This window comes from Danio rerio, chromosome 17 (genome assembly GCF_049306965.1).
Source record: "Danio rerio strain Tuebingen ecotype United States chromosome 17, GRCz12tu, whole genome shotgun sequence".
Lineage (NCBI taxonomy): Eukaryota > Metazoa > Chordata > Actinopteri > Cypriniformes > Danionidae > Danio > Danio rerio.
The window spans coordinates 6133053-6157500 of NC_133192.1; positions in this window are offsets into that span (position 1 = coordinate 6133053).

Genomic DNA, 24448 nt, shown 5'->3' on the forward strand with positions numbered 1-24448 from the left:
ATGTCTTTACATTTCATATATGTGCTGTAATGTTGCATCTTATTTATATTTTTGTGTTCTCAGTTTTTGCTAAGTTTTTGTTCCCTCCCATAAGGTATTTTTTGGACTTGTGGTTTATTGCACAAAAATATTAAAGTGTTTTGATGAAGCACAGATGCTGTTTTCTTTGTACACACAGTATCCCAGGTAAAAAAGAAAAAGAAAAAAAAGTGCACTAAAATGCTCTTTATTTAAGTATACTTAGTACACTTTTCAGTTATGTACTAAAAGTGCTCTATTTTCGCACACTAATTTTGTACTTAATGTACTAAAAAATAGTATTAAGTATATGTTAAGATAAACTTAATACCATCTAAGTGTACTCAATTGTGCTATTTTGAGACACCCTGAAATTGAACTAAAAGGTGCTTTTTATCATACTATATTTGTATTTTAAAAAATATATTTACTTACAACTAGAAATACAGTTGAACCCTAATTTTAAACATTTAAAAATAATTATGACTAATTTAAAGTATAATAGTAATATATTAAAAGAATATACAAATTGTAAAAAAAAAAGTGTGCTAAATACTGTATTAAAAGTGCTCAATTTTCCCAAACTAATTTTGTATTTAATGTACTAAAACTTAGTATTAAGTACTTTTTAAGATAAACTTCAGTACATCTAAGTGTACTCAACTGTGCTGTTATGAGACAAAATGAAGCTGATCTAAAATGTGCTTTTAACATACTAAACATTTATTTAAACAATATATTTTGAAGGGATCCCAGGTGAAAAAATATGTAATTAAATGCAATTAAAATACACTTAAATACCCGCAAATACATTTTTAGTACATTGTTATTTTTTTTTGTGTTAAATAAAAGTTTGATGGTTTTACATCCAGACAAGATGCAATAAGATGTTGACTACATCACAAAGAAGGTATAGCATTTAAAGACTTTAAAGCACAAGCTTAAAATGCAATCAATTGACAAATAGCCGCAGGCAAATTACTTTAGTGACAAGACAGCACTGTCCTGTTCGGGCCAGTAATGATCCTGTCTACTGTCCCAAGCATCTCTCACACTGGCCCTGGGCAGTCCTTATTGTTGATTTCAGGTAGGTCTCGAGATCTCCCCTGCTTGATAATGGTAAAATACCTATGGAGTGTATGCTGACTTCAACACTTGTCTATGATGTTAATTTAGTTTTGTCAATTTACTTGTTAAATGTTTTTGATCTGGAAACCGGAGAGCACGGGGAAAACCCACGCAACGACAGGGAGAACATGCAAACTCCACACAGAAATGCTGACTTGGCTAGGTAAGATCTTAGCCGGTGACATTCTTACTGTGAGGCAATAATGCTAACTATTGGGCCTCCGTGCAGCCCTGACAAGGAAAGGGGAGGAGAAGGGAGGATTCTTCAAGACGAAGATGGCTAAGGTAAGATACTCTGGTTATTTATAGTGATTTAGAAATCGTCTGATTGGCGAATCGTGTGTTAGCTAATGAGGACCAGCTGCTATTAATCATAAGCAAGTGCTCCTCTCAAAATTAATTCATAAATGAACTTCACTCAGGTACTAATATGTACCCTTGAGGTATTAATATGGACGTTTTAGGTACAAATTTGTACCTTTTGAAAAACCACCCCAGTGACAGCTCGTATATATTACACCTATATATTCTGACAGTGTAGGATGCTTTACGATAATATATTTGTGCCTTTATTAGATTAGTCAGTACTGAAGCCAAATATTGAGCTAATCAAACAAAATAACCTACAAAAATAGTCAAAAAAAATTGTGCAGCCACATTTATTTTATGGAAAAATATTAAATAAAATCATAAAAAAAAAATAAAATAAATAAAAGTAAAAAAAATCCATAAAAATTAAGTTTAAATAGTTTGTAATTGCTTTTGCCATATTTCGCTTGAATTTAAATGTATTATCTTTCTATTTGGGTGTCACGGGTGTGCAGTGGGTAGTACGATCGCCTCACAGCAAGAAAGTCGCTGGTTTGAGTCCCGGAAGGGCAGTTGGCATTTCTGTGAGGAGTTTGCATGTTCTACCCGTGTTGGCGTGGGTTTCCTCCGTGTGCTCCGGTTTCCCCCACAGTCCAAACACATGCGCTATAGGGGATTTGGGTAAGCTAAAATGTCCATGGTGTATGTGTGTGAATGAGTGTGTACACTACAGCGACCTTCTTGCTGTAATGCAACAATACTAAACACTAAGCCACCATGTTGCCCCTTGTACATATAAAAAAATGTCAAATGCAATGTGAATGACAATGTTAAAAGATGCTATACTTTCTTACATTCTTTTAAATAATTTCATAATTAACATCTTCCCCATGCTGTGCACTGCAAGCACATCATATCATTAAAAGGAAATGTCAAATATGAAACTATTAACTTACTCATTGATGATAAGTATAAAAGCAACATATTCTCTCTTATGACCTCAATATTCTTATCTCATTCTGCAGAATATTAAACATGAAATCCCAAACGCTGTGCTCTGCTGAATGTCAAATAGCATGCTGTACATTTCACCACAAAGTGTTATAAAATATAAAGCAATTAACGTACAGTCTATTATATGAAACTATTAACGTACACACATATACATGCACACACAGTTGAAGTAAAAAAATATTGGTTCTCCTGTGAATTTATTTTATTTTTTTATATCTTAAGGGATGTTTAATAGAGTTTGAAGAGTTCACACTTAGCTGATGATTGATAAAAAAGATTGTTGAGCAAGATGAGATCCTTGAGCCCTGGGCTCCCTCCCGTTTGCAGGGCGAGAGGGGAGTTTGAGCTCAGGTAGATCTCGATGAATTCCTCCCGGCTTATTTCTAGCTAAATGACGAATATGGATGACTGAGGAGTGGTGTACTCGCTAAGAGCTTGACTATTGTATAAATTTTGTGTGTTCAATTTACTTAGGTTGCGTGTTTTTTGGACTTTGGGAGGAAACCGGAGAAAACCCACGCAAGCACTGTGAAAACAAGCAAAACTCCACGCAGAAATGCCATCTGGTTCTTTAAGAAAAAGAAATTGAGATGAGGAATCATGAGCTGATGCGGGAACAGCTGAGAACAATCATAAGCACGTGATCCTTTCGAAATTAGTTTATAAATAAACTTTACAAAGAATTTTTCACAGTATTTCTTATAATATTTTTTCTTCTGGAGAAAGTGTTTTATTTCGGCTAGAACAAAAGCAGTTTTTTAATTTTTATGTACCATTTAAAGGTCAATATTATTTGACCCCTGAAAGAAATATGCATGTACTCACTCTTCAAATATTCTGTTGTTTTCTAACTGTTTCTTATCTTGTTGTAAGTTGTCCCTGTACTAGACGCCTTGACGTTGCGCCTTGACATTTTTGAGCACTGGATGAAATTGTTCTGCTTAACTGAGCTGAATATTTGCACGTATTCACAGCCCAATGTAACCTTGAGTATGATGTATAAAGGATGGGAATGCCCCAGTCCTCTTTAAAAGAGAGCAATAAACTGTTGGATTCACATCTCAGTTTTTTGTTGCCTTCCTGGAGCTCCAGCTTACTAAGGGAACACACAGATGATCTGCATTTTATCCCAACAACCCCTTAAGCAAAGTTTGTTTTTGAGTGTCTTCAGAACAAACCACTGTTATACAATCACTTGCCTAATTACCCTAACTTGCCTAATTAAGTTAAGCCTTTAAATGTCCCTTTAAGCTGAATACTAGTATCTTGAAGAATATCTAGTCTAATATTATTTACTGTCATCATGACAAAGATAAAAGAAATCAGTCATTAGAGATGAGTTATTAAATCTATCGTGTGTAGAAATGTGTTGAAAAAAAATCTTCTTTCTTTTAAACAGAAATTAAGGAAAAAAAACTCATGTTCTTCAGTGGCTCAGGCAGAGCCCTGACTTAAACGCAATTGAGCATCTATGGAGAGACCTAAAAATGGCTGGCCACCACCGTTAACCATCCAGTCCTCGCAGAACTGGAGAGGATCTGCAAGGAGGAATGGCAGAGGATCCCCAAATCCAGGTGTGGAAATCTTGTTGCATCTTTCCCAAAAAGACTCATGGCTGTATTAGATCTCATCGGCCATTTTATTAGGTACACCTTTTCCAACTGCTTGTTAACACAAATTTTGAATCAGCCAATCACATGGCAGCAACTCAATGCATTGAGGCATGTAGACATGGTCAAGACGATCTGCAGCAGTTCAAACTGAGCATCAGAATGGGGAAGAAAGGGGATTTAAGTGACTTTGAACGTGGCATGGTTGTTGGTGCCAGACAGGCTGGTCTGAGTTTCTCAGAAACTGCTGATCTACTGGGATTTTCACGTACAACCATCTCTAGGGTTTACAGAGAATGGTCTGAAAAAGAGATAATATCCAGTGAGTGGCAGTTCTGTGGGCGCAAATGCCTTGTTGAAGCCAGAAGTCAGAGGAGAATGGCCAGACTGGTTCAGCTGATAGAAAGGCAACAGTAACTCAAATAAGCACTCGTTACAACCGAGGTCTGCAGAAGAGCATCTCTGACCACACAACACATCCAACCTTGAGGCGGATGGGCTACAGCAGCAGAACACCATCGGGTGCTACTCCTGCTAAGAACAGGAAACTGAGGCTACAATTCGCACAGGCTCACCAACATTGGACATTAGAAGATTTGAGAAACGTTGCCTGATCTGATGAGCCTCAATTTCTGTTGCCACATTTGGATAATAGGGTCTGAATTTGTCGTCAACAACATGAAAACATCCTGGAATGGTGTGGGGGATATTTTCTTGACACACTTTAGGCCCATTAGTACCAACTGAGTGTTGTGTCAACGCCAAAGCCTACCTGAATGTTGTTGCTGACCATGTCCTTCCCTTATGACCACAGTGTACCCATCGTCTGATTGGTACTTCCAGCAGAATAACGCACCATGGTTTGCTGAACATGACAATGAGTTCACTGTACTAAAATGGCCTCCAGTCACAGTCTCAATCCAATAGAGCACCTTCGGGATGTGGTGGAACTGGAGAATCACATTATGGATGTGCAGCCAACAAATCTGCAGCAACTGCGTAATGCTATCATGTCAATACGGGGCAAAATCTCTGAGAAATATTTCCAGTACCTTGTTGAATCTATGCCACAAAGGATCAAGGCAGTTCTAAAGGCAAAAGGGGGTCCAAACCGGTACTAGTAAGGTGTACCTAATAAAGTGGCCAATATTATTTTGCTGCTTGTTCATATCACTTATTGTACCTAAGTTGTAACAATAAAACAGTTCTTAATTTTTTCGGGGCAACTTAATTGTTTTATGTTCAATCAATACAAATTTGTAAAAATGATCACGTTAACTGATTTGAGTTGGGACAACATGAAGAAACTGTGTGGAACCCAGCATTGTTTATAGTGTACCGTAGAAACATTACCATATTCATATTTGCATGTTACTCCAAGGCAATACTCTGTGCATATGCTAAAAAAAATGCATGATATCGTAATGGTAAACATCCCAAAAAAAACAAAACAGAACAGCAGCATGAATGTTTTATGGCGAGTGGCATTTGAATGTGCTGATGTGGGATCTGTCAGCCTTCATAACACTTGTCATCTCATTTGCTGGTTCGCGAGCAGCTGTCGGAGACTCTCCAGCGTAACCAATCCCGTCCCGCAGATCTGCTTTGTGCTCTGAATGACAGGAACAGGATCTGGAAGCGCATTTGTCAGTTTTGGGGCAGCGGGAAAGCAGACCAGCTTAGCAGTTTTTCCCTCAACACTGGTCCCGGGGGGTTGGGTGACATTTGACTCTTAATTATTGGCTCGAACCTGCAAAAAGAAGCAGAAATGTAAGGAGGAATTTCTTTTTTAAAAAGTACATATGCTTTGTCATCATTTCAAAATAAAGCACATGTAAATGAACAGAATTTTTTGTGATATTGACTGTAAATGTCCTCAATATACTGCATTTAATAAAGTAATAACAATATAATAATAATAATAATAATACTCATTACATACTCTCTCTAAAATCCGTTCTCTCTCTCTCTATCTCTACAATTAAATATATAAATTAATTAATTTAATTAAAAATATTCTGAATTCGGGCGAGGCAGTGGCGCAGTAGGTAGTACCAGATTTTGGTAAAAACCCAAACAATACAAACATAAAAATAAAACCAAACAAAAAAATAAAAAAGGCTGTGTAATAATAATGAAATGACACAAGGAGAAAATGCTGAACTGCTGAAATGTATTTATTATACATTAATTATTTTTAATAAGCTTAAAGACGCCTCTCGTATGGAGAATGAAGTCGCATGCATTGCTTCATTCAATGACTTTAACAGAGTGTCAAAATCTTGATGGTTCTGTTGGTCTCGTCTATCAAATCTGTCCTTTAATTTGTATTTTCTATTAGATTCAACTCAGTTGATTGGCTGGGCCATTCGACAGCTTGATTTCAGCTGCTGTCTGGGCATTCACTGCCTTTCTACATTTACCTTTCTTTGTGTGTTCAATGCTTTTTTCCTGTGTCATTTCATTTAATTACAAACACCTTTATTTGTAATTTAATTAGGTTTGTTTAATTTGCATATATGTATGTCTTTGGTTGTTACCAATATCCGGGGAAAATTTCAAGTCAACTGCATCTTTAGAAATAGGTTTTCTGAGAAAAATGGTGACGAGTTCAGTACTTATTCCCCCCACTGTATGTAGCTATAACTTAATTTAATTTAGTTTATTTTTTTGTAATTTAATAAAAAAAATTACTCTGAATTTAACAACTATACACCTTTATCTTTCTCTATAATAAATTACCTCTCTCTAATATATAATCAAATAAAAATTAATTTAAATATTTTGAGTTAAACTATACAATAAATCTGTATAATTATATAATTCTCTGTTATATAATTATACAAGTCTCTCTCTTCTCTCTCTCTCTCTCTCTCTCTCTCTCTCTCTCTATATATATATATATATATATATATATATATATATATATATATATATATTGTTACGTAGCGGATGCACCTCGCTACGCACATAAGGTTAAGGATGACCGCTATTAAAAACCCGGAGTCCCCGTTCCTGCTCCCCAAGCACACACACACAGGCCAAGTTGTTAAAAGGGGTAGCAGATTTATTAAACAAATATATCAGTATCAATACCAGGGAACAAAAAGGCCAAAACAACAAACAAAACAAGGTAAGCTACCTAATATTAAATTTCGTACCTAAACCGAAAATAAAGTTCGGTTTGTTTTCTATCACATCCTAATATTTGTCCAATTTTCATTTATTCATTTTCCTTCGGCTTAGTCCTTTATTTATCAGGGGTCACCACCACGGAATGAACTGCCAACTATTCCAGCATTTGTTTTACATAGCAGATGCCCTTCCAGCCACAAATTGTTACTGAGAAACACCCATACACTCTCACATTCACACACAATCTCATACACTACGACCAACTCGGTTCATCCAATTCACCCATAGCGCATATATTTGGTCTGTGGGGAAACCAGATCACCCAGGGAAATCCCAACACGGGAGAACATACAAACTCTACCTAGAAATGCCTACTGACCCAGCCGAGGCTCGAACTAGTGACCTTCGTGTTGTGAGGCGGCAGTGCTAACCACTGAGCCACCTCTTTGGCCAGTTTCGCTTGTCTGAAAATAAATGAGACACAAACAGAGAGATGTCAGACTAGTGAGAACATCAGCAGTCCTACATTCATAATGCATAATCATCATTCAGCCATAATTACCAACTATCAGCCAGTTAATGGCAATCAAACTCAGCTCCACATAGCGGTATTTATGTGAAAAGGACTTTAATATCCTGGTGGAAGTGACACTTTATCAGTCCGGCGGAGTGCAGGCCGGCGCTTCAGTAATAATAGACTGAATACATTAAGAGCTAATCTTTTGAGGAGTTGCTGAGGGTAAAAGTCTGAAATCTCCACACGCTTCAGAGGAAAACAGCAGGACACTCGCAGACACTGAAATACACACACAATACACACTAGCTGCGTCCCAAATGGCACACTATACACTAGGCACTCATGCACTATGTACTTATGCACTTACACACTCAACAACGTAGTACATGTATGTAGTGGCGTCCCAAATGGCACACTTATGGTTTTTTACCAAGCAGAAATTCAAACCGTTTCCTTGATGACGTTTGACGGTCGCCAAATCAGTGAAATAAACAGCCGAATTATCAAATAATACCTGCCGTGAGTGTAAACGCATTCACCATCAGGAGGCGCTATAATCACTCTCGTAGGAGAATTTTGCTTTCACCATCCAAAATAAATAAAGTTATCCAACACGTGCGCCTGATAGCTCCGCCCCTTCCGCTACGTGAGCAATCCTGCGGTCGTTGAGTGCGTGAAGTGTCCATTATTCTACACTTCATTTTAGCAGCTGAATGAGTGCATCATCCGGGTAATTAAAGTGCACTTATTATTTTTAGAGTTTTCAGTGTGAACGCACTACTTACACTATTTATACTACAAAATGACGTAGAATAGTGCATAAGTATGCGATTTGGGACGCAGCTACTGACACAAGACTAGAAATATTAGACAGTCAACTACACTACACAGTAAAAAATACATCCGTAAAAATTAAGGTAAAAAAAACGGCAGCTGTGGTTGCCAGTAATTCACCGTTAAAAATATAATACAAACTATAAAAGTAATTTCTCATTTTTACAGTAAACTACCGTATTTCATTAATTTATAGAGGTAATATGTATGTATTTTGAATTACCAACATCTACACGTTTTGTTACACAGTTAGATACTTTAACATAGTCATGTGCAGTTGGTGATGAGAAAGTTACACATTAGCCCCTTTCACACAGTGATACCGGTAAATATCCGGAAAATTTACGGAGCGACTTTACCGGTATATACAAAAAAGCGCTGTTTACACAGGCGAGGACGTTACGGAATTTTTCCGGAAAAGAGCATTCACACATCCATTCCAAAATACCGGTAAATTCTGACATCATTCACCACAAATGAGCTTTAAACGGCTGCGCTTGTGTTTGTAAACATTTGACTAAATTACAAACTCTGTGGGTGATCAATATTGTGAACAACTTTCGCAGGATCACTTTCGCATGTCGAGATGTTCATAATATGTGCGTGTGCAGGCGCTCACGGGCTGTTTCACAGGCACACGCAAAGCTTGAAGGTAAACAAACAACGGCTTATCATAAGCAACTTATCGATGATTATTTACACAGTTGGCATTAAGATGAACATATAAACGTTATCTGACTAACTCCTAGCAGCTAAATGTGTTTGGAAAATATTCAAAGGCTTTTATTCTCATAAACCGCGCGGACGTAAACGCGTCTGAGTGTTCTGATTGGCTTAAGCAGACCTCTCACGTCAGCACGTTCTAGATGTGTACGCGCTCTTTCCGGCAATCTTCCTTCTGCGTTCACACAGCGCAGCATTCCGGCAAATTGCCGGTAATGTTACAACTTCACTTTCCGGAAAATAGCAGGAACGAATTTACCGGTATTTTCAAAAAGGGCCTGTTCACACATACAACCTTTCCAGAAAATTGCCGGAAAGGTCTGTATGTGTGAAAGGGGCTAATGAGCACGCTGCCACTTTAGCTCTCAAAAAGTCTAATATCACTCACACAACGTTTCGACTGACATGGTCTTCATCAGGTAACATCTAAAACTTTTTTTGCCATATTTTAATGCCACTGAAATACATTTGGGTGTCACAGTGGCAGAGTTGGTTGCACATTTGCCTCACAGTTGATTCGAGCCCGACTGGGTTAGTTGGCATGATTGTGTGGAGTTTGCATGTTCTCCCCGTGTTGGCATGGGTTTCCTCTGGGTGCTCCGGTTTCCCCCACAGTCCAAACACATGCGCTATGGGTAAAAAGGAATAAGCTAAATTGGCCATAGTGTGTGTGAAGAAGTGTGTATGGGTGTTTCCCAGTGTTGGTTGGACACTGGAAGGGCATCCATTGTGTAAAACATACAGTATGCTGGATGAGTTGGCAGTTTATTCCGTTGTGGCGCCCCCAGAATAATAAAGACACTAAGCCTAAAAGAAAATGAATGAAAACTTTTACTTTTTATCTAAAGCTATTTTAAACACTTTTTTTGGTTATTATGCGCAGCATGTGAGTGGCCATTAATTTAGGGGATATATTTGTAAGAAAAAAATATATATAAATCATCTATCATACTGAATTTAGCCCAGACAAAAAGGTGATGATGACAAATGCAACAGTACAGTACAAGACTCAAGAGATGTATTTCTTTCCTAAATGTTTATGCAAATGCATGTAAATGTATTTAAATCTTGTTGTAGAATAAATCAAAAGTCCATAGGCATGTTATACTTCATCCAACCAAAACTAAATGAACATTTTCTCGATTTTTATTTTTATTTTTTAGACCCAGTTTCTTGACTCACAAATATGTGCCAGCCGGAGTGAATAAAAGAAGAAAAATGCAGCGATTGCAGAGAAATCATATCACACTTGAGGATCCTTCACTTATTGCTCGTAGGTCATTAGAAAATCATGAAGAAAAATGTAAGTTATGTGTTGATTGAATGGGTTTCTTCTTATTTCAGATGTACACTTAACACTCACCTTCACACGTTTAGAGCCGGAAAAAGGATTGAACCATTTAACTCTCAATTTCTCGGGTTTGAGTCGTTCTGTTACGTGAGGAACGAACAACTTAAGAACCAGAGGACTCGAAAGGTGAACTAATTATCATGGCTCCTATAGACCTTTTTCATGGCTGCTGCTTGGAGGGTGCCATAGCGACCAGTGTCTTCCGGTAGAATGCTAAAAATTTCCGTTTACAGCGTGTACAATTGGTGATTTGCACTCCAAAAATGGGTTTCAATAACGTTTTAAAAGGATAACAGAGTGTTTTTGTGACACACAACTTAGAAATGTGTCTGTTAAAGCCGTTATAATCTGTCACATGTGGTTCAAGCGCGTCAGAAATACGAGAAAAACGTTCTTCTAGTTCACGTGTCTGCCGTCAGAAATAACGTAGTTTGTGTGTGCGTTCCCGGCCTGTCAGCTGTTAACTCAGCGGCTCTTTAACACACACACACACAGAGAGAGAGAGAGAGAGAGAGAGAGCAAACCAGAGTACTGGCATGAAACTTAACAGGTATAAAAGCTGTGCAATTTACAAAAATGACCAATAAAAGTCTGTTATTGATCCTCTGCTGGCTGATTTGCTGTTGATTCTAATCGCGAGCCGTTTGTGTTTTATTTCGTGTGTTGTTTTTACCACGGTTTGTGTTTTTCTGTCATTTCAAAATGACACTAGCCTATATTTTCACTTTGTCACAGTTATTTAAAGGGCACCTAGGTTACCCCTTTTTTCAGATTTAATATAAGTCTTTTGCGTCTCTAGAATGTTTATATAAAGTTTCAGATCAAAATACCCATCAGATTTTTCATTATACCTTTTACAAGATGCTGTTTTATACTGATTTCCAGCAGGGGGTGGTTTTGTCGTACTGCGCCTTTAAGACGAGTCTTTCCCGCCCACTGTTTCTACATGCCTCCTCCCTCAGCTGCGTCAGACAACAGACAGACTTAAAGGAAGAAGGTCTCACAGAGCGTTTGTGAGATACTACAGTAAGAACTAACCTTTACTAATCAGTATTGTGCAGTTGCATTGATGAGTCACACACAATATCGTTACAAAGTTAACGCGCACACACACACACATACACACACACACACACACACACACAGATACACACGCACACCGCAGATGACACACACGCAGGCAGGCAGGCAGACAGACAGAGCGCGCTTAGCTTAGTCAAGGCTAACCTCCAGTGCTGTGTGGATATCTGTTATGCTAATGTACAAAATAAACCTGATTTAACTTCCACAAACCAGGATTAAAGCGTCTTCTTTTATAATTGTTCTGACACGCGGCTGTGCTGATGAAGTAAAGCTGAAGTAAATCGCTGTAATTAATTACACACATACTCTGTTTTAAAACACTTTAAATATGTGAAACTTACTCTTGATCACATTTGATGATGATTGCTGATCCTAGCGAACAGAACAGACCTTTTATTCCCGGTTGCTTTGCGTATGTCTGCCTGGTCTTGTTGACATACATGTGACTACCCGAACATCTTAATGCGCGCAGCTGTCAATCAATTCGGTGGGCGGGGGGATTGCACACCTACGTAATGGTGCGATCGATTTGTAATGAATTTGCTCATTTCTTTACTGATAAGATCAATAATATCAGAAAGGCAATCAGCTCATCCAATCAGCCAAATTGTGTTGATGTCAAACCTCAACCACAACTTGAGAAGTCAGACATTATGTCTGATTTCATGGCAATTAACGGTAAAATCTTAGAAGAGATGGTGCAAATTATAAAAACATCAACCTGCAGTCTTGACACGCTCCCCACATCATTCTTCAAAACGGTGTTTACCTGTTTAGAAATGGATCTTCTAAAAGTGGTAAATGCTTCACTTCTCTCAGGGATTTTTTCTAACTCACTTAAAACTGCAGTTGTTAAACCCCTCTTGAAGAAGAGCAACCTGGATAACACCCTATTGAGCAATTACAGACCAATCTCAAATCTCCCTTTCATTGGCAAAATCATTGAAAAAGTTGTTTTCAACCAGGTTAACAAGTTCTTAAACTTCAGGGGGTGTTTAGACAATTTTCAATCTGGTTTCAGAGCACATCACAGTACAGAGAGCGCTCTTATAAAGATAATCAATGATATACGCCAAAATACAGATTCAGGTAAAATAACAGTAGTGGTATTGTTGGATCTCAGTGCCGCATTTGACACTGTCGATCACAGCATACTTCTGGATAGGCTGGAAAACTGGGTTGGGCTGTCTGGGACAGTCCTCAAATGGTTCAGATCTTACCTTGAAGGGAGAGGTTACCATGTCAGTATAGGTGATCATAGGTCGAGGTGGACACCCATGACATGTGGAGTCCCACAAGGCTCGATTCTGGCACCTCTCCTGTTCAACCTTTACATGCTCCCTCTGAGCCAAATAAAGAGAAAGAACCAAATCTCCTACCACAGCTATGCTGATGACACTCAGATCTACCTAGCCTTACTGCCTAATGACTACAGCCCTATTGACACCCTCTGCCAATGCATTGATGAAATTAACAATTGGATGTGCCAAAATTTTCTTCAGTTAAACAAGGAGAAAACTGAAATGATTGCGTTTGGGAACAGAGATGAGGTTCTCAAGGTGAATGCGTACCTTGGCTCTAAAGGTCAAACGACAAAAAATAAGGTCAAGAATCTTGGTGTGACTCTGGAGTCAGATCTGAGTTTCAACAGTCATGTCAAAGCAGTTAGTAAATCAGCATACTGTCATCTCAAAAACATAGCAAGAATCAGATGCTTTGTTTCCAGTGAAGACTTAGAGAAACTTGTTCATGCTTTTATCAGCAGCAGGGTGGATTACTGTAACGGCCTCCTCAATGATCTTCCCAAAAAGGCAGTCAGACAGTTACAGCTCATCCAGAACGCTGCGGCCAGGATTCTGACCAGGACCAGGAAATCAGAGCACATCACACCTGTCCTCAGGTCTTTACACTGGCTGCCAGTTACATTCAGAATACATTTTAAAGTATTATTACTGGTCTATAAATCACTAAATGGCCAAGGACCTCAATACATTACAGATATGCTCACTGAATACACACCTAACAGATCACTCAGATCTTTAGGATCATATAAACTAGAAATTCCAAGAGTTCAGTCAAAGCAGGGTGAATCTGCCTTCAGCCACTATGCTCCTCACTGCTGGAATCAGCTTCCAGAAATGATCAGATGTGCTCCAACATTAGATCGCACTATTATGTTTTTTGTTTTCTTTTTCATCCTTGTATAACCTATTTTAACTCATTTTAATTTGTTTTTATCTGTTTTTAATAATTTTTATTGTCTGCATTTTATGTTGCTAAACTTGTCTTTTTTATTCCTGTTTATGTAAAGCACTTTGAATTGCCACTGTGTATGAAATGTGCTATATAAATAAACTTGCCTTGCCTTGCCCTGCCTTGAAAACAGCTCCAATTGGCCGACCTTTTTTTTTGTAGTTAAATTGAAAAAAAAGGACTGGGTGTGTTCGTATCACCCCAGTATGACGGTCTATACACTATACCAACACACAGATCTGTCCAAACAGCTTGAAAAGTAGATTTTTTACCATAGGTGCCCTTTAAATCAGTGTGTCAGTGGCACAGTACAGGCTACGTGTGTGTGTCAAACATTTTGGTGAATTACATTTGTTTGGGCTGGTTATATATTTGAAATAAAGAGAAACTGTTGACTTTAGCGATGACGAGGCTTCATTCAAACTGCAGAAGATGCCGTCTGACAACTAGGGGAAAATGCCTCACAGCAGCTGTTTTCCATCACATTAGATCGCATTTCTTTAAATGATCAGTCCAGGAGATGGCACTGATGGACAACAGAATCAGTTCAAAGAGGACAAAAGCAGAAAAAATAGATTAAAACTATCGTTTCAAAGCTGTCCAAATGTGACTGTTTACACGCATCAGCTGCCGACCGGAAGTTCTATGCATTCTCCTTGCGCATACACACAAAGCATAATGGGTAATTTTGCGTTCCAAGAAAAAGGTCTATAGACTCAGACTGTGTACACTGGTTAAGATTATATGTGACTGTCAGTGTAACGTGAACAAACCACTGACATTTGAAGACATGAAGAGGTGAGCTGAGCAAAGAGACAACAATACCTTCATAGACAAAAGAGCAGGTAAACATTGAATTATTATTTTCTCCTTCTAATATTCTATTTATGACTTATTTGTCGTGTGATCAACCTTTCGGGCTAGTTGTAGATGTGTTTGGAAGCAATACGTAACATTGTTGTACCAAACAAATTGTACCAAATGAACGAAATGACTGTCATTGCCTTGTTTCAAGTTGCCGCCCGCGCAAATTTTTTAATGGCGGCTTATATATTCTTTTCCTGTCGATTTTGCTACATGAACAGTAAAAAAGGTGGATTATCTCTTTGAAATCGCCATGCAGTTAAAATTGTCAAAAGATATTATCATGTTATGTCCAGTTTGTGTCTTTGTAGTCATTTATCTTTGAGTTGGTAATCTGCTTCAGTGTTAATGGGGACAGTGGTTCACTTTTCTCTCTTTTTGCGACTCTCACAGAACAGAGAACCGAGAGTGTGTCTGTGAGGTGTTTATCACTTTCCTGTCTTTAATAAACTGCAGGTATGTAAATGTAACAAAATAAACACTATACGATCCAATTTCTATGTGACGATAGACTGAAATAATTGTCTTTATTTTCAATGTATGAGATTATATGTAGAAATGTAGAAATATATAAAGGTTAGAGATGGGAAGTTCGGATAATTTTACCTACTTAAATCTTTGAGTCTCGTTCATCAAGATGAACGAATCTTTTTTCGAGTCATTTCGTTCATTTGGTTCAATTTGCCAAAATATTATTAAAATGCTATGAATTGCTTCCAAACACATCTACAACTAACCCAAAAGGTTGATCACACGACAAATAAGTCATAAATAGAATATAAGAAGGAGAAAATAATAATTCAATGTTTACCTGCTCTTTTGTCTATGAAGGTATTGTTTTCTCTTTGCTCAGCTCACCTCTTCATGTCTTCAAATGTCAGGGGTTCATTCACGTTAGAGTCGATAGGAGCCATGATAATTAGTTCACCTTTCAAGTCTTCTGGTTCTTAAGTTGTTCGCTCATCACGTGACAAATTGACTTAAACCCGAGGAGTCGAGAGGTGCGGGGTTCAATTCTTTTTCCGGCTCTAAACGCGTATGATTGGCCCAAGAGGAACGAATGATTCAGACCCGAGAGAGGACTCGAGAGATGAATGGTTCAATTCTTTTTCTGGCTCTAAACGCATATGATTGGCCCAGGATGAACGAGTGACTCAGACCCGAGAGAGGACTCGAGAGGTGAGCGAATCAATTCTTTTTCCGGCTCTAAATGCATATGATTGGCTTCTGCCAATGTGATAAGACTTGAAATTATTGACACTACCTGCACAAATGTGCGCATGAGTGGATGAACGAAACACTCCCTGAGAGGACTCGTAGTTCCCGAGTCATATTGAAGATTCGTTCAAAATGAACGAATCGTTCATGAACGACCCATCACTAATAAAGCTTACGTATTAATAAAAAAAATTATTTAATTATGTATATTATTATTAATACGTTATGCAAGTTTGTGTGTATATGATGTTTATTGTGTGTTTAAAGAAAAGAGAAACCAATTATTTGATGTAAAAAGAGTTTATTGCTAAATGAGAACGGATTTGGACTTGAGTGAGACAGAACAGAGAGTGTGTCTGTGAGGTGTTTATCACTGTCCTCGCTTTAATAAACTGCAGACGTGATCCACCAAAGCCAGTGGTGTCGGCGAATTCTTTGTGGTGAGGGACGAAGTACGCTACACCAGTGGTCCCCAACCTTTTTATTACCGCGGACCGGTTAACGGTTGTCAATTTTACAATGTACCCGTGTGGGCCCGGGGGGGTGTGCGCTTGTGCATCCAGGTTAATCATGAACAACTCAGTGCGCATGCGCTAGTTGCACTATCGCGGTCTGATTATGTTTCAATCAAAGTTTATATGCATCAAATACATAACATCTGTGCCAAACATCTCAACTAACGAACATATTAACAATAATACAACCGTAAAGCGGAATTAAATGTATGCATTGGCATGTTACAGCCCTAATGAGTATGATTATGTGAAACTCCATATAGATACGTATTGCTTAGCCATATAGATACTTACTTAGCCATGCACGCACACATAACGTTATATGCACAATCCTTAAATCCTCTGCTGATTTGCACTCTATAATACTTGTTTTATAACTATAACAACCACCACTGCGCTATATTCTAGCGATCATTCTTCCTGCTCCGTGGTGGATTTTGGCATAATCCATTTCACGTGAGATGGCTGGGGGGAGTGGAAGAAACCAAGTCGCGGGGGGAATATTTTTTACAGAAATAATTTATGATTTCTTATGTGGCCCGGTACCAATTGTTCCACGGACCGGTGGTTGGGGACCACTGCGCTACACTACTTTACTCCGCCATTCATTCACATCAGCAGCTGACGTCAAAACAGGCTAATGGCCACCGACGAGCGCTCTCAGAAATTGAAAATATTTTAAAATAGGCACTATTCTTACAAATAAACTGCATAGTTGCAATCTAAACAACTACATTCTTGACTAAAAAAGCCTCAAAAGTACATTTTGTTGTTTAACTACAACAATACTTGTCAAACTGTAGCTTCTCTCTGCTTGTTGCTGACTGTATGTAGGCGGAGTAATACACAAAGGTGAAGAGGCTTTTGTGTGATGTTACTGGCAAAATATTGCACGGCTATCAGCCAATCAGATTCAAGAACCAGATAGAACTGTTGTATAAAGTACAATACCCTATACAATGGGTCAAAAACACTATAGTATTTATTATTAATTACTACAGTATCTTTTCCATGTGGGAACATGTCACCTATCTTAAATGAACAGCACAGAATACCTTTTTTTTTAGTTCTGTGAAAAAATCACATTACAATCCGCTCCACTTATTACTTTAATGATGTTTAATCATTTTAAACTAGAAAAGAAGTGCTGTAGCTGCGTCTGAAAAACAAAACGCATCCTTTATCTCAGGGGTCAAGTGGGTTCTTTCTGATTTCTTCTGCATGCAGTATTTAATGCTTATAAATGGTGTGTTGTGATAAAACAGTGAAACTCCAGGGAGTAAAAAGCAATTACATCCAGACTGAATGAGACATCAAATGTTTCTCTCATATAAAAAAAACACACTAAATGCTGCCAGCTAGATGGGTTTATGCTTTCAGAAATCTGCAATAGCTTTTATCATTTAAGCTAAACTCATTCAAAGTCGCCATAGACTCACTGGCCACTTTATTAGGTACACCTTACCAGTACCAGGTTGGACCCCTTTTGCATTCAGAACTGCCTTAATCCTTCATGGCACAGATTCAACAAGGTGCTGGAAATATTCCTCAGAGATTTTGCTCCATATTGACATGATAGCATCACGCAGGTGCTGCAGATTTGTCGGCTGCACATCCATGATTTGAATCTCCAGTTCCACCACATCCCAAAGGTGCTCTATTGGGTTGAGTTCTGCTGACTGTGGAGGCCATTTGAGAACAGTGAACTCATTGTCATGTTCAAGAAACCAATCTGAGATGATTCACACTTTATGACATGGTGCGTTATCCTGCTGGAAGCCATCAGTAGATGGGTACACTGAGGTCTTAAAGGGATGGACATGGTCAGCAACAATACTCAGGTAGGCTGTGGCATTGACACGATGCTCGATTGGTACTAATGGGCAAAAAGTGTGTCAAGAAAATATCCCCCACACCATTACACCACCCAAGAGAAATTTGAGATTTTAAAAAAGCGTACACGGCGACCTCTGGTGGATTTGCAAAAACAAAAACTGCAAAAAAAAAAAATAGCTCCTGGGACGTAAATGGCGCTCTCCAGAAATGTATATAGGGGTACATTTTCAGAATGAGCCTGGGTTGGTACTTTTACTTCAATATGATTTCACTCTTTCCACCACTGCAGACAGTATGAAACACACACACACACACATCACACACACCATGGTCTAGGGTTATTAGAGTAATAACTTGAGGGGAAAAGAGCCACATGTAGGCTATCCCACAATTCCACCGCGCAGCTTGAAATGGATGGCTGTTTCTGTAGTGTTTGCGGATGTTTTTTGTGATGTTGTGGATGATTGAGTCGTGCCGCCGGCGGTGTTTTCAGCCTGTCCGTTTGCATGATTGACAGCGTCACCGGTTTCCCTCTCGCTACGCTTCTCACACAACTTTTTCAGCAAACTCGTAAACATCTAGCTGCTGCGGGACTGGCTTTTGTCAGGTTGATTTAAATCACGTTTCTGGCCTGAAGTTAAAGAACGCTGCAGTAAAAGTGTGAACGTGATAGAGAAGGTAGAGGTGATGCTTGCTAGTCGTTTAACCAAACATGGTTATCATGTTAGAGTATTATTATTAATAGTCATATTACAATACAATACAATATTATTAAAGTGACTGGGGGGGGGGGGTACCTAATGTCAAAATAATAAAATAATTAAGAACAGACAAGAAAAATGGCATGAGAAATTAAGTGATGCTTCAAACTTCTGTGAGATTACATCTCATCAAAATTATTTTTCTTATCCCATTGGCAAACAATTTAGCTTGTTTTAAGAATCACTGATAAACAATCACTTAATTTTGAGAGGGGGGGGGGTTCAGAAAACAAGACATAATTTCTTATGCTATTTCATATGTCTAGTATGTGTCTTCATTTAAAAAAATTTAGATATTTGGATTGAAAATGACAAAATTACTTAGTTTTTTATTTTATTATTATTACAATTATTAATCTTATAACAGCACAGGCATAAGCTTTTTTGAACAAAGGGTTGACAATGTTTTCAGTGGCTAAACAGCACTTCTGTGTATATAACCCATTCATAACAATAACATCTATATACGCTTTGCGTGACTAAAATACTTTTAAAACAGAACATTACCTGTCTAAAAGAAATCCTCAACCCTAGCTCATTCTGGAAACGTAGCCCCGCGGACGTTTCTGGAGACAGCGATCTACGTGGCCGGAGGTACGTAAGGCCGCGTTTAGTTTTTTTCAAGCGAACTCTGCGGGGCGGTGTGGCGCCGCTCCTCCCGGAGAAGGAGGAGGAGCCAGCCACGGGGACGACGACCGGGATCGAGTCCGAGGAACAGCGGTTCCGGAAATCAGGTAAGACGAAAAACGGAGTCTGAACAATAAGGGCGAGAACGAGGCAGGATCCGAAAAACGCTGTCGAAATCGAAGACGAGGGCTTTTGCCTTTTTTTTTTCGGGAAGGCTTTTGTGAACCGTCGCTCTGGTTTAGGGAAGGAGGAGGAGGAAGAGTAGGGCGGCCGAGTCGGCCGATCCGGCGGCTTTTTGCGCGAGAACGGCGCAGGCGCGAACGCCGCGCGCTCCCGAGAGGCACCCGAGACGCGAAAACGTATGTACAGAGGCCTCTCGCGGATCCGTGAAAACAAAAACCGCTCGAATTCGTACCTCCCGGTACGTAAATCGCGGTCCGCAGCAACGTCCGCGGGGCTACGTTTCCACAATGAGCCCGGGTTGGAAATCCTTCAGCCATGGTGTCATCCTTCCTCCAGCGTGCAAATTTAACTCCAATATTGATTCAGGATTTTTAAAGGTTTTAATTTAGCATTTGTTTTTACCACTGTGATCTCATGTGTCTCGTATGCACATGAATGAGCGGTGCGCATCCACATGTATATGCGCTAATAGGCGATCTGCGTAAACAGAGATGCCCAGAAACCCAAATCTTCATTTGTTGACAGTTATCTCATGAGCTACTAATCGGAATTATTGGAGATGTTTGCCTGACCAAACATTTTTTTTGTTTTATGCCATACCCAGAATATAAAAACACATATAAATACATTTAGATCATTTACTCTAATCATTAAAATTGGAATGTGAAGAACCTTTCAACCAGCACAAAAAAACACAAGTGGTGCTCGCTGCAGAGCCATTTGAGGAGAGGTGAGCTCCAGCGAGGGGGAGCTTAAGCTTGAGCTCCACCTTTTTTGCACTTCTTCTACGAGTGATGTCACTGGGGGTAGGGTTAGGGGTGGGGTTGGTGTACGCATTAAAACAGCTTACAGGAGGAGGAGCGACAGCTCATGCTCCCCCTCGCTGGAGCTCAGCTCTCCTCAAATGGCTCTGCAGCGAGCACCCTCTCAAAAAACATGTTTCAGAAGATGATCACCTACTGCACCTTTAACTAACATTAACTTATGGACCATTATTTTTTTTTTTTTATATTAATTTTTGACCTCACCCTAATACTATAGCCTATCTTTCCTGCTCAATTTAGTAATGAACACATGAGAAACGACAAAAAAGAAGAAAAAAAACAAGACCCTTCATGCAATATTTACGCACAATCAAAATCTAAAATAACCCAAACCCTCATTCACTGCTCTCTGCAAGATCTCTTATTTCCTTCAGGAAACACAAATCTAATTTCAATAAAGCTCTTTAGTCATTGTGCAGTTGTTGGCGTTTCCGCTCAGCGTGATTCTGCAGTCAAACTGCGGCTAATTCAATCACAGCGAGCCGGAAAACGGCAAATGTATGCAGAAATGCCAAAACTAATCACAACTAGTCAGCCGGCCTGTTTTATTCATATGCCAGGGAATTAAAAATTAAAAACTTGACGACGCTGTGGAATGATTGCACACTTGATACGCGGAGACAGTGTAACAGGCCTCCTAAACGAAAGCACATTCAAGCTAATTATCATCCTCTGCGAAACAACAGAATCTGTGTTTACAGCCGGCGAAACCACCATCCGTCTGCCATTAGAGGCGGATGCATTATTAAAGAATTATAATGCAATGCCTCTGAAACACTGTCTGCTTAATGCGGCTAATTATGCTGAAAGTTTGCAAAGTTCTCCAGGCGCTTTTTTCCTCCTCGACACCGGCCAGTGAGGAAAGCCGAGTCAGTTGTGACTGAACGGTCCAGTTTTTTTCTTCTGCAGACTTCATGAAGATGTGCTTGACTTCACAGAAGCACTGACAGTCTTTCCACGGAGACCCAGCCTCTGGCAAACACCCATCAGACACGGGTGACAGCTGCCAGTCTCACCCTACATCATGCTGCAGTTTATATGAAGTCTGGATCTTGAGGAGCAGGGTGTGAATTACAGGGGGGGTTTGAGCGCGGTTTGTCCCTCATAATTACATTTCTTGTTTGCTTTGACCTGGTTAAAGAAAGGTTTCACTTCATTTTTATTATCACTATCCCAGCAAAGCAGAAGACAGGTCTTGCAAATGTGTAAACCCTTTCTCATTTGACACATTTTCCCCACCATTTTTCAAAACAGTTAACACTGATGTCATTCAAGCAGTCCAAACGCCATTGTTTTAGCAATGGTAACCAAACAGAAACCATCTATTCCTAACTATTAGAAACTACCTAGAGCATTAGGAATTCACTGAAGCACCGGTTTGACAATCCTTCACACGATTCTTCAATTAGCAATCAGTTTGCAAACAATAAAAACAGTGTAAGATCTGTGTTGTTCTGTGCCAGCATGGATGGAGGAGGTCAATAGTGGCCTATACTCTTGATAGGTTTGACTGTAGGGATGTAACGGTATTGTAAATACCGTCATACCGCAAAATTAATTTTCTTCGATATTACCGTAGTCGCATGACTCGGTAAAACTATAGGTCTTCTGAGAAAATTTGCTCAGGCGAATGAAGCGAACGGGAGGTACCGGAAACTACAATTCCCATCAGCCCATGCTTGACCATCATCCCTTGCGGTCAGTTGTCGCTACAGATCCAGTAATGCGGAAATGGAGTGTGCTGCTAGAAGCGGGGATGAAAAAGAGCTGGAAAACTCTAAAGCGGGTGTTGTCGCCGCGCGCGTACTGAACAGCGGTGTTGTTGCGCGAGTTCTTATCAGCTGTGTTGTCGCGCGCGCGTACTGAATAGCGGTGTTGTCGCGCGCGCGTACTGAATAGTGGTGTTGTCGCGCGAGTTCTTATCAGCTGTGTTGTCGCGCGCGCGTACTGAATAGCGGTGTTGTCGCGCGAGTTTTTATCAGCTGTGTTGTCGCGCGAGTTCTTATCAGCTGTGTTGTCGCGCGCGTACTGAATAGCGGTGTTGTCAGCACACTGTTCAGATTGATGCAGACATGAGACCTCTATCTTACTCATGGTTTGTCCTCTCAAGTGGGGGAAAGACAATGCACAACGTTACCCACTGCTGTCAACCTGGGCCAAGTCATATCTCTCTTGTCCCAGAAACCTCAGTCCCAAATGAGAGGGGTTTTTTTCTGTTGCAGGGGACATTGTAAATACCCAGAGATACCAGCTTTGACCAGATTATATTTATATGATAATTTTCCTTTAAACCCATCTCTATCTAAGTGAGTGAGTGATTAAATGTTGAATGTGATGAGTTTTCAACAAAACTAAATTGAAACTTAATTTTTTTTACATGGTTTAATATTTTTTTGTTATTAAAATTGAAGTTCCTGTTTCAAAGCTTACAGATAGATGGCTAATTTGTATGTCATTGACACTTTTGGCACTTTTTTGGAGTATTTTCATAAGTTTTGTTTTTTCCTGTAAATGATTCAATAAATACCGTACCGTGACATTCATACCGAGGTATTACCGTACCGTGAAATTCTGATACCGTTACATCCCTATTTGACTGTATATTGGTTTACATGTGTTTTCTCTAATATTTACAGTATTTTATTACTTTTGTCTGTTTTTTTTTTTTACTATATTTCAGTTTTCAGCCACAGTTTGAAAGATGTCATGAATTTAATATAAACTTAATAAAAGCATTTCTTAATCTGTATCCAGTTCTTTGCAAAAAGGCAAATTTGACAGCCCAAACAGAAAGACAACAAACGGCACTGGCAGTAGGCTACAATTACGCATTGGTGCATTGATTCACGCTGAGTTCTGTATTTTGTTGTCTATTGTGTAGTGATTAATTGAAAGAGCTCATGTACTTGTTTGCAAGTTGTGTTGTTTGAAGGCAAAACTAGCTTTTCCTTGCATATTTTAAATGTTTTGACACGGTATGTGCGTTTTTCAAGCAAAATGTGTCATTTTGATTATGAGTGCCGCTGTTTAGGCCTGTGTGTTAACTGTTTTGAAAATATGGAGATTTAGTTGACGGCTGCATCAAAGCAATCAAGAAAAACTGTAACTGGAGGATGCTAAAACTAAATATATGGAGGGTCCGCCATTTACAGTTGAAGTCAGAATTATTAGAACCTTTGAATTTCTTTTTCTTTTTTAAATATTTCCCAAATGATGTTTAACAGAGCAAGGAAATGTTCACAGTATGTCTGATAATATTTTTTCTTCTGGAGAAAGTCTTATTTGTTTTATTTCGGCTAGAATAAAAGCAGTTTTTAATTTTTTAAAAGCCACTTTAAGGTCTATATTATTAGCCCTTTTAAGCTAATTATTTTAGATAGTCTACAGAACAAACCATCATTATACAATAACTTGCCTAATTACCCTAACCTGCCTAGTTACCCTAATTAACCTAGTTAAAATTAAATGTCACTTTAAGCTGGATAGAAGTGTCTTGAAACATATATAGAAAAAAATTATTTACTGTCATCATAGCAAAGATAAAAGTAATCAGTTATTAGAAATGAGTTATTAAAACTATGATTAGAAATGTGTTGAAAAAATCTTCTCTCCGTTAATCAGAAATTGGGAAAATAAATAAACAGG